Below are 16,890 nucleotides of genomic sequence, written 5' to 3' on the forward strand. Positions count from 1 at the left end.
CAGTTGGAATTCCATTTTAGGGACCCAGTCTGAAGGTTTGCTACGCAGCCCACCGTGATGAGTGAAGGTTGGATTGTTTGGTAATTCAGCAAATCATGCGGCGAGGATAAGGTAAGGGAATAAACTTGGGTATTAAAAATATCTATGTATTTCTTCCATTTGGGAAAAAATGTCATGCCTTAATTCTCCACTAGAGGAAGTCTATGTACATACCTTACTCTGTTGTCTTCATTGTAAGTTCAGTCTGTGTGTGGTTGCAGCAGCGTGTAGAGCATGGGTGCCCAACCAGTGGCCCGCGGCGCCCTCTGCTGTGGCCTGCCCCATCTTGCTCTGAGATGGCAGGTCGGCAAGCCCAGATCGTGTGTTCCTGACTCGTCAACTCGGAGCAACCGCCGCTAAAGGAAGCAGAGCCAATGCTTCCTGTATAGCGCCAGCTCCTTCACAGGCGGAGTGATACCAAATGTACTCCTTCTGTGACAGGAAGCCTTGGCTCTGCTCGCTACTGCAGCCACATGCTTCCTGTGATATCAGACAGCAGTGCCAGTACCAGTCACCAGTACCTGCCAGCAGTATCAGAACCCACCAGCAGTATCGGTACCCACTATCAGTACCCGCCAGCAGCGCCAGTACCCGCCAGCAGTACCAGTACCCCGCCAGCAGTACCAGCCAACGGTATCTGCCAGCAGTACCAGCAGGCAGTACCCAACAGCAGTACCAGCCCTGGAGGACAGCCAGCAGCAGCCACCAGTTATAACCACCTGGGGGACAGCAGCAACCAGCTGTAGGAATCCTGAGGAAGAAGTGAAGATCAAGGTCAGTTGCGATGCAGGTAAACTGCTGTGCATCAGTGTAAAAGCAGCCTTAGGCCCCTTTCACATCATCTGTCCGATCAGGTCTGCCTGTCTGTTTTTCAGGCGGACCCTCCATTCACCTCTATAGAGCGGCACAACTAAACAGACTCGTGTCTGCTTACACCCGCCTATCTGCAATCAGATCTGCTTAAAAAGCAGAAGGGGGATCTGTCCCCTTCTGTCTGAGCAGATTGGAGGGCACTTAGGGTAGAGCGGGCTGCATCCGTGTCTGCTCTACATATGCAGAGTGGGCACAGGCCTGCTATCTGCCCGCTACGCTCATTGTGGCCTGTGGTCGGTTACTAAGATGCTAAAGTGGCCCTCGCTCCTCAAAAGGTTGAGCACCCCTGGTGTAGAGGGAGATTCTGCAAGGTAAGAGCTGCAAAAGGGTTCTCCCCCTTGATGGGACCAAAGGGTTAGGGGGACAGGTGCGCTGTTCCCCTTAACATTACCCCCCCCCCGCCCCCGGGGGGTTTGGAGGTCCTGCTAATACTGCTAAGGTTTTACTGTGGCTGTTTTATTTTATTTTACTACTACTGCTGGATGGGTCTCTGCCTCCCTCCATTCATGTCGGGTCTGAAATCCGAAAAACGCAGCGCACAGGCACCAGAAATTTTAAATGGGGGGGGGGGAAAGGGGGGGATTTTTTTCTTGGAGGGGCGGGGCCTAAATGCGGTGCCGTGAATGTCCACGAGGACGCACGGCAGGCTAAGAACAGATAAATACCACATCTGTGACAGTCTTTCCTCGGCTGATGAGGAAGAGACAAACAGCCCTGCAACACAAGGACACGAGCGGTGGGACATGTATGGGTTGCAAAACTGGCATTCCTAATACAGATACGATACTCTTTTTTTTTTCCAGCACTAGGCTGAACTGTATAGCGGATTTAAAAGTTATGACTATTTTCAGCAATTAAAGCGGGAGTCCACCGTTTTCTTTTTTTTTTTTTTTTTTTTTTTAAAGCCAGCAGCTACAAATACTGCAGCTGCTGACTTTTAAAATAATGACACTTACCTGCCCAGTGTGCCCGCGATGTCGGCACCCGAAGCCGATCTCTCGATCGTCTCTCGGGTGCTGCTGCTGCCATCTTTGGTATGGGAATCAAGAAGTGGAGCCTTGCAGCTTCATTTCCCGGTTCCCTACTGTGCATGCGCGAGTCGCGCTGCGCAATAAGGATGGTCCCCGCTGTCTCTGGGATCCGTGTGTTTCCCAGCAGGCAGCGGGGGACCTTCGGAAAGGGGCGTAGATTCTGCGGAAAGGGCGTACCTTCTGGAGAATCTATGCCGGAAGTGGGTGCAGATACTTGTACTGTACAGGTACCTGCACCCCCCCTCCCCCCTGAAAGGTGCCAATTGTGGCGCCGGAGGGGGGGAGGATTCCAATGAGCGGAAGCTCCACTTTAGGATGGACCTCCGCTTTAAGTGCAAATTGTATAGTGCCTCTGTTTGTACTTAGGACTATGCCTGCCAAAAAAGATACTAAAAAGTCACATTTCCACGCTGTCATCCTCGCCTGAATTACCAGTTATGGCAAGCCAGGGGTGAGCCATTGGAACAAATTGATGGTGCAGCTGCATCTCACATCTAAGCCCCTGTATATGTGACTGAAGATGTCCTTTCCTCCTCCCTGCAGCGTCTGGAAGGAAGATAAGCGGCTTTAATCGCATCCTCCATTCAACTTCTGAACCTTTGTAAGTGGAACAGTGGGCACAGGATGAGGTGTTACCCTCAGCTGATCAGGAGGAAAAGCAAACAGATGATTCCACTGGGGAGCAAACAGTGGTAGAAATTGCTGATACAAACTCTTAGAGATGGTTTGTTCTACTTTCATGCTACCCCTAATGGAGTCTCCTGAAAGCTCATCTTCTCCGTTGGGTTCCTTAAAACCTTCTAATCCTTTGCATGTGTTTCCTGCACATGCATTACTAGAAAGCTTATTTTTGCTGAATGGGATCACCCAGATAAGCATTTTCTCCCTTCTAAGAGATTTTCCAAAAGATGGAAAGTTGACGGTGCGATTTCCAATGTGACGAATAGCCTAACTTGTCCTGTAGACAATGCACAGATGCTTAAGGATCCAACAGATAAAATGTTGGAATCCCTGCTAAAGTCGCTTTAGCTATCTCTTTAATAGGCTTCAATAGGTGTCTGCCAATCCCTAAAAGACTAATTTAAACAGGTCCTTGGAGAGCTTCCTGCACAACAAGCTAGGGATTTGGCGGAACTACCAAAGGCACTATGCTTTGAAATAGATGCCATTTAAAGATTCTGTTCACCAGGCATCCAGCCTTGCGCTTATGCTTGTGCATATGTGTAGAATACTGTGGTTAAAAAATTGATCAGCTGAAGCACCATGTAAAAACCTCCTTACAGGGTTCCCCTTTCTTGGGGAGCGATTATTTGGAGAAGACTTGGATAAATCTATCCAAACAAGCGGCTCTTTCCCCTGCACCAGGTGCTTCTGCCTCTAGACAGTGGCGATGGTCTCCGCCATCAGACTCTAGAGGAAAACCTCAGGGTCAGACCCAGGCTCAAAAGAAGTCTGGAGGTCAGAAACCTGCAAAGCAGAATCCTAAAGCCTCATTATGAAGAGGCAACCCCTCTCATCAAGGTGGGGGGAAGACTTCTGCAGTTTTCAGAAGTCTGGAAAAAGGAGATTCAGGACAGATGGGTCATCTCGATGGTAACATTGGGGTACAAGCTGGAATTTCAGGACTTTCCACTGTCTAACTTCCTGAGGTATAGCGTTCCCAAAGATCTAGAGATGAGACAATATCTCAAAGGGTGATTATACAGATCCCCTCAAAAGAGCAAGGTCTGGGGTTTTATTCAAATCTTTTCATGGTACCAAAACCAAATGGAGAAGTCAGACCCATTCTAGATCTAAGAGATCTAAATCGGTTCCTGAAGAGCTGCTCCTTTCGCATGGAGACGATAAGGTCAGTAGTTTCTTTTACAAAAGTTTTATTAAAGAATAAAATATAACAAGAATATCCAAATGATTGCTGGTTACATTAGCTATCAACCAAGAAAAAGTCCCGACAGCGAAATATTACATATATAGTACTGTGTACATCAATATGAGTGCTGAGAAACGTTGAAAAACGAAAACACACACAAAATGAACAAATGCTTATAAATGGAATAAAAGATCGTTATATAGAAGAAGAGAAAAGATTAAAATATAGTGCAATCTGTCGGGTTTGGCTATTTCCAACCTCCATAACCATCAAGACTAATTTGGGTCCTTCACAACCTAGGTCGGAGGAAGGAGTACACATGTAGACAGAAAAAGTAAAGAGTAAGTTAGTAGCAAAAGGCAGAAGGAGGGTAAAGAAGATAGATGGGAAAGGCCAGAAGAAAAAGGAGGGAGAGAGTCCGTCCCACAAGGGGAAGGGGGGGTGCACACAGAGCCTTCAGATTGATGGCAAGCAACTATTAAATCTGGAGGATTGATTACAAGATATCCAGGGACTCCAGATTCTAAGAATTTTATTGTGCATGTCGGAGGTTAGGGACGTTAGTTTCTCGTTGACTATGATGTCATTCATATGGTTTTTGACTGCCTCGAAGCTGAGTACAGGAGTTTTCCAAGAGCGCGCAATGGTCAGTTTTGTTGCATTAAAAAGGTGTTGGGCTAGTTGGCGCTCTGGGCGAAGGAGCTCTTGGATAGGTTTACACAGTAGGGCTTCATATGGATCTCTTTTCAGGTTGGTATGAAACATATTTCGTAGCAGCCCATAGACCCTGACCCAGAGTCTGCAGACTTTTGGGCATGTCCACCAAATATGTGCCATGGACCCCGTTATTGGGCAGCCCCTAAAACAGTGAGGGGAATATGAGGGGATTAATCTCGCTAGCCTGTCGGGCATATAATACCACCTATAAGGCTTTATATGCGTTTTCTAGAATAAGAACATTCCTTGAACTTTTCATCAGAGATAATGTCATAGTCTGCCAGTCCTCCGGGTCCAGCCGTCTCGCTAGATCCTTCTCCCATTGAAGATATTTATTTACGGGGGGTTTGCTAATAGAAATGATTGAAGAGTATAGTAGGGATATGGTCCCCGGGGAGTGAGGAGTAGCCCTACATATCCTTTCAAAGGGGGTCAAAGTGTACAGAGTGGGCTGGGCCCGAAGGAGTTGGAGAAAGTGCTTGATTTGTAGGTAACTGTAATGTTCCCGTAAGGGAATGTCATGGGAGGAACGAAGCGTTTCAAAGGAGATTATTTTTGTAGGGGTAAGCAATGAGTGAACATCCGTAAACCCCCTATCCGCCCACCAAGAAAACTGTCCAGGATTTTCGCAACTAGGTGGGAACATTGGGCAGTGTGCAAGGCGCAGTAAAGGCAAATGAGGGGATATGAGACTTGCTGAATATTTTATCGAGTCCCAGAGGCCTAACGAATGAACCATACAGGGTCCAAGTCCCTTTGGATGCTTCGTGGGGGGAAGCCATGGTATGGATGAGACTGGTGTAGGGTGTGAGTCGACCAGGTCAATAGTGGTCCATAGTGGCATTTGGTAATTGTCGTGGAGGCGGGTGATTGGGGCAATGTTTGCCGCCAAATAATATGCCTGAAGATTAGGGACCGACAAGCCCCCCTCAATCTGTCTGGCGTACAGTGTCTGTCTGTTGATTCGAGGACGGGAGGAACCACATATAAATTTTAAAAGTTTACGCTGATGGATTCGCAGTACGTGGGAGGCAATTAGAATGGGCAGAACCCTAAAAAAATATAATAACTTGGGAAGATGGGTCATACGGACCGCTGTAATTCTGCCAAACCAGGAGATCGGACAGTGGGACCAGGAGGACAGCAATGCGTCAAGTTTACGGAAAAGAGAAGGAAAATTGGCCTGGTACAAACCTTCGTACCTAGGGGTGATATGAATTCCCAGATAGGGTAATGAAGGAAACCATTGAAAAGGGAAATTTTCTTTTATAGAGGATAATTCTAGAGGTGAGAGATTTACCGACATAGCTTTGGACTTGGTAGGGTTAACTCGTAGGCCCGAAAGGGACGCGAAAGTCTCTGAGAGAAAACAAGCTGGGTAGTGAGAGGCTGGGTGAAGTCAAAGTCAACAGAATATCATCAGCAAATAGCGAAATCTTATGTGGAAAACCGGCCACTTCGATGCCCTTGATGTCAGGATGTGAACGGATCGACTCTGCTAGAGGTTCCATAGCCAGAACAAATAATAGGGGCGAAAGTGGGCAGCCCTGACGAGTGCCCCTTCGGATAGGGAACTTGGGTGATTCAAACCCGTAGTATTTAACTTTGGCTTGAGGGGCGTCGTACAGTGCTGCCAACCAACGCAGAAATGAAACTCCAAATCCATAGTGGCGGAGCACGGTCATAAGATATGGCCAGGATAGCGTGTCGAAAGCTTTGTTCACATCCAGCGACAAAAGCATGGACTCTAAAGATCGGCTATGGGCAATGTTCTGCACTTGAATGATTCTCCGGATAGCGTCCCCAGCCTGTCTCATCGGAACGGAGCCTACGTGATCTTTTTTAATTAGTCGGGGAGGAAAGAATTCAGGTGATTAGCCAGTATTTTTTTGAGAATTTTCATGTCTATATTAGGGATATAGGATGGAAGTTCGCCCAGGAGTTATGGTCACCATCAGGCTTCGGTATCATCACTATATTGGCTGTTAGCAATTCAGGTGAAAGGTTCTGCCCATTCTTAATGGAGTTATACACAGCCGTCAAAGGGGCTGCTACCACGTCTGCTAGCTTCCTATAGTAAAGGGCCGTAAAGCAATCGGGGCCCGGCCGCTTCCCTGTTTTTAGATCCTTAATGCATTGCTTGACCTCGGGTTCCCGAATATCACGGTCCATAAGGTCCTTCTGGGCCTCTGTTAAGGAGGGGAGTGAAATTCGCTGGAGAAATTCCGTCCTATCTTGCTCCGATCCAGAGTCCTGGGCAGAGTATAGAATAGAAAGTCTGACGGAATTCATCCAGTATACACACCGGGTTACTCGTGAGCTTATTATGTCGAGTGCGCAAGGTTTTGGGAGACGGCTTAGAATCAAATGTCCGTAATCTCCTAGCCAGCATCGCAGTGGGTTTACTTGCCCTGATGTACCAGTGTTGGCGAGACCAGCGCAAGGTGCGTTCAGCTTGATCAGTCAAGCATAGGTCTAATTCCATGCGAGCCTGGTCCAGGAGCTTACGGTTAGCATGGGAAGGGGTTTTCTTAAAAATAGCAGAAATGGAGTCCAGGCGGGATTCCAATGTTGTCTGCAATTTTTGTCTGTCTTGCGTTTCAATGCTAACTGGATAATATGGCCCCTTAGAATGGCTTTGTATGCTTCCCATAGCGTCACTGGGGAAGAAACCGAGGTGGAATTAAGGCAGAAATACTCAATTGACGCTTCAATTAAGTTGTCTTGAATATCTCGCAACGATGGTAACAAATCATTCATGACCCAAGGGGAAGGTTGTGGGTTACGCATTAAAGACCGGCAGACTACTAGAAGGGGATCATGGTCTGTCCAGGGAGCTGCCAAGATAGATACCGACTCTACCAAAGGAAGATGTTTTCTATACATTATTACATGATCGATCCTAGAGTGTAAATGGTGCGGGTGGGAATAGTACGTATAATCCCTGCGCGATGGCTGGATTTCCTGCCAGAGGTCTACTAAATCGTGGGAACGTAAAGAGCGGGAAAACATTTTAGCTGCTGAAAAGAGAGCCATCTTCTCCGAAGGGCACTTATCTAAGGTTGGATTTAGGGCCACATTTGAATCTCCTGCTAGCAATAGAGTCCCTCTCTGGTGTAATGCCAACATAGCACAGATATGGGACAGGAAAGGGCCTGGGTTAGAATTGGGGGCATAATAAGTCAAAATAGTAACCTCGGTATCCTGGATATTACCTAAAAGCAGGAGTTATCTACCGGCGGGGTCTGCTATCTGCCTATCGCAAAGGAAAGGAACTGTCTTGCGAAAAGCGATCAAAACTCCCCGTTGCTTGGTCGGACCATTGGCCTGGAATACTTGGGGATATTGGGAATCAAAGTATTTGGGATATGAAGCAGAGGAAAAGTGAGTTTCCTGCAGACATGCTATGTCAATACGTTGTTTTCTAAGGTATTTAAACACTTTAACCCGTTTCTGCGGCGAATTCATACCTTGTACATTCAAGGACAACCAGTGTAGTGTCATCTTGAGTAGAGAAAAGGAGGCTTATTATAGGCTCTGTGTGCAACCCCCTTGGACTCTGGGAGAGAGGGAAAGCGAATAGGAATAGGGAAGCCCAGGAGGGCCTGAAAGGAACGGTAGAAAGAGAGAAAAGGCAGAGACAGAATAAAGCCGAGAAGAGCTCGGACAAGATGTATGAAGTGAAGCAACATTGCCACTAAGCGTGGACTGGCGGGTCCACCTGGAGATCGGTGGTTGGGCGGGACCATGATTCCACGCAAGTACTGACTCAGTGGTCCACCAGGCCCACTCGGCATATCTAAAAAAGTTATAAATGAAATAAGCATTAGACATAAGCACTAGATTACTCAATAGTAGTCAAAAAAACATAGCACAAAACGTGTTATTTTGTCAGACACAAACAGCTGGCACTAAAACCAGGCCTAACAAACAAATAAAAAAAAATAAAAAATAGAACAGTGTAATAATTATTGACTCTGGGAGTTATAGAAACCCAGCGACCAGGAACCCGCCAGAAGAACCAATAGGAACCAGGGGTGGTGACCGCCATCATAAGACGGAGGCGACCCTAACCCCTGGTCTGCATCCATCTATTGTATTACACAAACAAACTGTAGAGTGTTCACTTGCAACTTAATGATCACAACAGGTGGGCCCCGGGGGAACCCGGGGGAGGCCCTCAGCACATAAAAAAAAAAAAAGGGGGAGGGAGAGGCGGGAGGGAGGGATGGGGGACAAGGGAAGCCACCCTCTGGTCAAAGGGTACAATACCCATAACATGCCCCCACAGAATTGCTCCTGGAGCACAGGGCAAGGTAGGTATTAACCTTACCTCCAAATAAATTGGAACCAAGATGTGTAGAAAAAATAAAATAATATATAAAGTGGCAAAAATACTGTTCACATCACTGACCAGATGAACGACCCGGTCATAGGCAAAACAAATGTCGTCATCCTGTAGGGACATCCTGGTAGCGTTGGGCCCCGAAGCGATCGCAGGGCCTGGGATCCCTGCTGAGAGGCCTGTGAGGAGTTGCGGGGGGTGCCCCTGTCGGGTGCGAGAGGACGATACAGACGGGTCACTCTGAGACGGTAGGAGATCCAACTGTAAGTCTTGGAAGTGACGTTTCAGGTCGGACACAGAGGAAGCGCGAACTTGGTGTCCCCGATAGTTAAAGGACAACTTAAAAGGGAACCCCCACCTATATTTTATGCCTTGGTTTTGCAGAATCAGTAGGTAAGGTTTTAAGGCCCTTCTTTTGGCAATCATAACTGGAGATAAATCTGCAAACAGTTGAAGGGGGAGATTCTGGAAGCTGAGGTCTTGGCGTTCCCTTGCTGCCTGCAGGAGTCTTTCTTTTGTGCGATAGTAGTGTAACTTAATAATGACATCCCTGGGGGGGCCTGCTGTGGGTTTTGGAGCCAGGGACCTATGAATGCGGTCAAACTCCAGGCGTTCGACAGGAATCTCTGGAGCCAGCTCTTGGAAAAAGGCCGTGGCTGTACCTTGCAGATCTGTAATGGCCTCCGGAATCCCACAGATTCTCAAATTGTCCCTGCGGGCTCTATTTTCAGAGTCCTCCAACTTATCCCGCAATCCCTCTAACTCGCCATTCAGTATTTCAATTTCCTCTTCATGGCCCTCTAGCACTGTTGTGGTTAAGTCCATTCTTTGCTATAGCTGGTTAGTGCGATGGCCTATCTCTTTAAGACGTCGCATGAGGTCAGAGGAACGTTTACGTGAGGCTACCGAGACTTCATCTCACTATAGACCTGAACCTGACTAGCATATCCTCTGAGGTCTGTTGGCTAGGGCATACCAGATCCGAGGGAAACTGTTACAGACTGTCAGTGGGCGATGCAGGTCCTGCTGCGGAGAGCCTCGTGGTGTCTGGCTCGGGAGGCTCAGGCGCCATCTTGCCCTTCCCTGCTGCTTGTAGTATCTTGTGCTTCTTAGGGGTTTTCTGCCTGCCCTTCTGCGAATGGTGCATTCAGGCGGGACCCCGCCGTTGTCCGCTGCCTGGGACGCTGTATTTCGTGTGTCTGGCTCGTAGCAGTGTTTTGCTAACCGAGTGAAGAACGGCCGGTGGCGCGGAGCGCTGAGACTAAGCAGCCATCTCGGCGATCGCGCGCATGCGCCCCTCAGGTCAGTAGTTCCTATCCTTCTTAGAGGAGAACTTCTGGCATCAATCAACATCAGGGATGCATATCTGCATGTCCCTAAATTTCCCGCTCGTCAAAAGTTTCTGCGGTTTGAGTTAGAACAGCAGCATTTTCAATTCGTAGCCCTGCCCTTCAGGATAGCCACAGCACTCTGGGTGTTCACCAAAGTGCTATCCCTACCTCTAGTCAGGTTAAGGGCACAGGGCATAAGTTGTAGCATACCTAGACGATCTATTGCTAATAGGTCAGTCGGTGGCTCATTTGGAGGAAAGTTTGGGTTGGATTCTCAACCTAGAGAAATCTTCCTTTATACCGCTAAAGAGACTGGAGTACTTGGGTCTGATCATAGACACAGCCCAGGAATGGGTGTTCTTGCCTCAGGCAAAGATCAACTCCATAAAGGAGCTGGTGCGGATGGTCAGGTCAAATGGCGACGCCTCCATTCGCCTTTGCATGAGGTTACTAGGAACCATGGTGGCTTCATTCGAAGAAGTTCCCTATGCCCAGTTTCATTCAAGACTGTAGCAAAACAGCTGTGACCTATATCGATCACCAAGGGGGCACCAAAAATCTTAGTGCAGAGAGAGGTGAACCATATTCTAACTTGGGCAGAAAGGAATGTTCCGTGCCTTTCAGCAGTCTTCATGCCGGGAATAGAGAGTTGGCAGGCGGACTACTTAAGTCGCCAGCAGTTATTCCCAGGGGAATGGTTTCTTCACCCCGACATATTTCGGGCTGTTCCCCAAAGATGAGGGACTCCAGATGTAGATTTTCTAGCGTCCAGATTCAACATGAAGTTAGTCAACTTTGTGGCCAGAACAAGGGATCCACTAGCATGCCAAACTGATGCTCTGGTGACCCCATGGGATCAGTTCTCACTGATCTATTCATTCCCCCCTAGTCAGTTGCTGCCTCGACTGTCGCAGTACTACTTACAGCGATTCCCCAGGGCGTGGATTCTAAGGGCCAGCCAGTATTCTGCCAGGGTTTGGGCATAGCTGCGTGCTGACCCCAGGTCATGACCCCCTGTTGGACAAGGTTGGATGGATGAAGCAAAGGAGAGCAGGATAGTAAGCCAAGGTCAGGGCGGGCTGCAGCCAACGTAATTAGAATAAGCCGGGTTCTACAGCCAGCTCCGCAGCTGATCTGTGACATCGACTTCTTTGCAGGATCAAGCTGGAAAGAAAGCCGGTAATTCTGGTGGCACCAGCATGGCCCATGGTCCCTCCCACTATGGCCAGATTTGCTTTCTCAGGGAACGATATTCCATCCTTCCTTACAGTCTCTAAATTAAACGGCTTGGCTATTGAAACCCACATTCTGAAGAAACGTGGGCTTTCCGGGTCAGTTATTTCTACCTTGTTTACTGCAAGGATATACATTATAGTCTGGAGGGCTTAGGTTTCCTGGTGTGAATCCAAGAGTTGGCCCCCATGGAAGATATCATAGGCAGAATTCTTGCCTTTCTACAATTAGGGGTGGAAATGAAATTGGCCTTGAGTACTATTAAAAGCCAAGTCTCAGCTTTATTGGTCTTATTTCAAAGACCACTTGCTACCCATTCTTTAGTCTGTGGTTTTATACAAGGGGTAACCAATCCGCCAGTCAAACCCTTGAGACTTAAACTTAGTTTTGTCTGTGTTACAAAAACAGCCATTTGAACTGATACAACATATTCCCTTAGTCCTTTTGAAAGGAAGTTGGTGTTTTTGGTTGCTATATCCTCAGCAAGGAGGGTTTCGGAATTGGCTGCTCTTTCTTGTAAAGAGCCGTTTTTTTTTTTTTTCTTTTTTTTGAGGACAGGGTGGTGTTACGACTTTGTCCAGGCTTTTTGCCAAAGTGGTCTCAGGTTTTCACCTGAACCAAGATATTCTCTTGAAATCATTTTAAAGGCATTATTTTATTCTGCCAGAGGGTCCTAAAATGGGACCGGCAGAGTCAAAATCCATTGTCGCTAAGTGGATTCAGCAAGTGATAATTCAAACTTATGATTTAAGGGGTAAGATTTCTGAGGGAAAAGACAGCTAAACCCCCCTGGATGCCCTACCTACGTGGGAACAAGTGGCAAAATTGTCTGGCAGCTGATTGAACCATTTTACATTTGACAATTTCTACATGAGTCTCCCACTTTTCCTCCATTTGTACCAAAAGAAGACTGTGGTCTGTGGGACAGCACGGACCAACCGCAAAGGCTTCCCACAGAGAACGGTTAAAAGAAATTGATGACATCTTGGTGGAACTTTAGAGAAGAAAAACCCCCATCCAGAAGCCAAAATATGTGCATGAGTATAACCTATACATGGGGGGTGGATATGAATGACCAGATGATGCAGCCCTACTTGGCCACCAGGAAATCACTGTTTTGGTACAAGAAAATCGCCATTTATTTGCTGCAACTAGCACTGTTCAATTTTGTATATTTTTTCTAAGTGCACACAAAGTTCTCTAACCTATCTAAAATTCCAAGAATACATTATCACATCCCTTTTCTATCCCCATGGCCAAACCCCTTAACTAATTTGCTCCACTACATTAGCCAGACCCCATGAAAGGCACTTTTCCGAAATCCTCCCTCTTATCCAAACAGGTCGCAAACCCCCCAAAAAATGTGTGTGTTCAAGTAGAGGAATTCGCCATGACACCCGATACTACTGTCCCCAATGTCCCTCCCAGCCAGACCTCTGTATTGGAGAGTGCTCTCGGAGCCATCATCCTTCACTACACTATCAGTAAAGTGAAGATGATTTTTTTTTTTCTAGTTTCCACTATTTGCCATTTCTGTGAATGACCTGGACTGTTAACGACCATGCCTCTGCCATCAATGTGAATTGACCTTGGCCTGTTAAATGACCATGCTTTTTGCCTGCCTCCTGAACTGATCATATGCCCTGCCACTGTACAGCACAGGGGTCTCACATATGTGAGGGTCTCCAGAAAAGTTTTCTGAGTGGAGAAAACATTTTTCTCCAGGTTTTTAGTTTTCTCAGATTGGGGTCTGGAGACTCGGAGGCTTCGTAGATTTGGGTGGGAAGAAGCCTCTACCCCGTCCTCAGGTCTTACTTGATCAAGGCCCAATGTTATATTGCAAGCACTGACATTGAGCAGCGGGAACACAGCAAATAAAATGAAAGCTGTTATCGCTGTGTCGCCTGTGCTCTGATTATCCAATTGCCTTTCCTGCACAGGTATGCTGCATGGTGGACATGGAAAAAGTTAATTATTTTTATAACTTAATTCTACATGAAAAATAAGTGTAATTTGTAGGGAAAATGCTGGCAAGTAATCCTCAAGGCCTGGCTAGTAGCTCAGGGCTTGAAATTTTGAGCCCTGGCATAACAAAATCAGCAAATATTTGTACATTCATCTAAATCTAGATTAGATAAAAGCTATCTCACCAACAATAGTCAATATCTTTGAAAAAGCAAACTGCCTAGGTTCAATGAATGAGGCCATCTTCACAGTTCTGGGCAGTAATTGGTAGGCCACAGGAGGGATACATGGGATACAGAAGAGAAAGTGAAACTAAAATAAAAATTACCAAAATATTGTTTACCATAGCGGACGTTGATGCCCATTGCCAGAGGTCAATACATACCCCATATCTAACCAGTAGCTCCTTCGGGGGTTAGTGCAACACCAGGATATATCCAAAAAAAGTAGCCACCCACTGGCATCTAATTTTCTAAGCCGGCAACCTTCCCTTTTTGCTTTGATGCATAGTGAATCTCTAAGCCAGCACTGATTTGCAGCCAATAAAATGAGCACTGCATTTATAAATTCCTGAAAAATAGAAAGGGCTGCAGCGTGGCTGACTGAGCTCTTCCTGTAGCTCAATGGGTAGAGTTCTTGTCTTGTAGCGTTAAAGGTGGTGTGTTCAAATTTTCATGCGCCACCACATGTTTTTCAATTGTTATGTCGTATATAGTGCTACATAGAAGATGGATTGCTGGCTAGAGCCTGTGGTGGTTGTTGAATGCTGAAAGGCCTGGATTTCTTAGTTTGAATCTGATGTGGTAATAATTGTGCCTTGTGGGCCAATAAATGTTATTCAATTGTTCCTATCATATCTTCTTTAGTATATAGTTCTACAGAGTAACATTCCGGACTTGAGCCTGTGGTGTGGGTTGTTCAACACGGAAAGCCCTGACTTCTAGCTTGAATCTCTGATGTGTTAATAGTTTTAGGTTTCAGAGGCTTAAAGAGTCTAGATCCATGATATAGGTGCACAGCATGTAAGCTCCTGAAGTTTGAATCGGAGAGCTATAGGTTAGATCCTCATAAGTGAGTAAAGATGGTTACGCAAAGTAGCATCAGGCCTTTGGAGGTTCTGTGAAGGGTGGAAGAAATTGTAAAGAGTGCGATGAAGTGGTCACAACTTGACTAAGTTGGTGGTGTAGACCACCATTAATTCAGCTTGAGTGAACCTACAATTGGGGTAGAAATTCTGTGAGGAAGAATAGCATGTTAATGGAAAAAACCTTAGTTAGACTTGACGGTATTTCTACGAGCCTTTCGGGACAGCACCTTGGAGAGAGCGTAGCTCCACCTCTTCACAGGAAACACTGCGTAACAACAATGCCCCTTTTTAAAAGCAGCTGCTTCCACCATGCCATCAGTTGTTACCAAGAAATCCTCTGACATGCTGTAAAATATAAGCAGATAGTTACCAAGCCCTATAATTAAACATACATAATCACCTAGGGAGGGAAGTAGGCTGCTGTCCTGAAAGGCTCGTAGAAATAGTCACCGGTAAGTCTAACTAAGGTTTTCTCCCTTCGCCTTTCAGGACAGCACCTTTGAGAGGATAACCGAGAGACTTACTCCAGAGTGGGACTACTGCCTGTAAAACCTTCCTACCAAAGGATTGGTCCGAGACTGAAAGCAGATCTAAGCGATAGTGCCTTATAAAGGTTGAAAAACTAGACCATGTGGCAGCCTTGAAAATTTGCTCAGGAGATGCCCCGGCCCTTTCTGCCCATGATGCCGGTACTGCTCGAGTAGAATGAGGCAAAATCTCTTCTGGAGGTTCCAGACACAGAGGTGTATGCCTCTTTAATGGCTTGTTTTAACCATCTTCCGAGGGTGCTTTTTGGAAGCTTTACATCCCTTGTGAGTACCTTCCATTAAAGTGAAGATGATTTTCTAAAGTCCTTTGTTGTCTCCAAATAGTTAAGAAGGCACCTCCTGACATCAAGAGTATGGAAGGCTTCTTCCCCTGGCCCCAAAGGTAAAGGGCAAAATGTAGGGAGAATGATCTCCTGTGTACGATGAGACTGAAGCCACTTTTCACAGGAAGGCTGGATCCGTCCTTAAGACTACCCTATCTGGTAGACATCTCATAAAGGGTTCTTTAATTGATAGAGCTTGTAACTCACTGATTCTAGGGGCAGAAGTTACCGACACTAACAAAACCGTTTTGAGTGTCAAAAACTTTAACGATGCTCCTTCTATAGCAGGGATATGCAATTAGCGGACCTCCAGCTGTTGCCAAACTACAAGTCCCATCATGCCTCTGCCTCTGGGTGTCATGCTTGTGGCTGTCAGAGTCTTGCTATGCCTCATGGGACTTGGAGTTCTGCAACAGCTGGAGGTCCGCTAATTGCATATCCCTGTTCTATAGGTTCAAACGGAGTCTTTGTCAGTCCCCGAAGAACTAAAGATAAATCCCATTTGGGAAAACTAACAATAGGTCTCAGTTTTACTTTAGCCATAGCCCTAAAAAAAATCTGATTATTAAAAGGTTGCCCTGACAGGGTCCTTTCCAAACAAACTGATAAATCAGCTACCTGCGTCTTGAGCGTACTTGCTGCTAACCCCTTCACTAATCCTTCTTGAAGAAATTCCAAAACTGAAATTGTACTAAGCAAATTTAAGTTTTTTCTGGAACACCAGGTATTATACACCTTCCAGACTTTGAAATAAATGTCTCTTGTCACTTTTGACCTACTTGCAAGAAGGGTAGTATTAAGTTTCTCTGATAAGCCCTTCTGTCTTAAAGTTGTTGTAAACCCTTACAAACCACTTTGACCTACAGGTAAGCCTAGATTAAGGCTTACCTGTAGGTCCAAGAAATATCTCCTAAGCCTACACCGTTTAGGAGATATTTACAAAAAAAACAGGCACTGCTGTTTGCGGCGCGCAGGCGCACTGAACAGGCTCCAGATCACGACGATATGCCACTCGTGTCAGCTCCTGTGCGCATGCGAGTGACGTCATCGCGGCTCCGGCGAATCACAGCGCCGGAGCAGCGAGACCTGGAAGTCACTCTGGGATACATGGCAGCGGTGAAGATGGAGGACCGCTTCGGGGCTTAGTTCTCAGGTAAGTTATTCATAATGAGCTAGTATGCTATGCATACTAGCTCATTATGCCTTTGCCTTGCAGGTTCCATTTTTATAAAAAAAGTGCCTTTACTTCCTCTTTAAGATCTGTTCTTCAGAATCCAGGCTGTTAAATTGAGGTAAGCTGGATCTGGAGGGAGGATCTGGCCCTTACTCAGCAGATCTGTCCTGCTTGACAACTTCCAAGGAGGTTTCACTGAGAGGTTCATCAAGATTGAAAACCATATCCCCCTGTATAAGCTGACCTAGGAAAGTAGACAATGCCCAGGGAAGTTTGATAAAGTCTGGTCCTCTTGGATAGATGCCTCTGCTGACCTCGATCCCCCCTCCCCCTAATTAAGATTTGGACCACACC

This window comes from Lithobates pipiens, unplaced genomic scaffold (genome assembly GCF_037356315.1).
Source record: "Lithobates pipiens isolate NorthernLeopardFrog02 unplaced genomic scaffold, aLitPip1_a1.2 Scaffold_1, whole genome shotgun sequence".
Taxonomy (NCBI): Eukaryota; Metazoa; Chordata; class Amphibia; order Anura; family Ranidae; genus Lithobates; species Lithobates pipiens.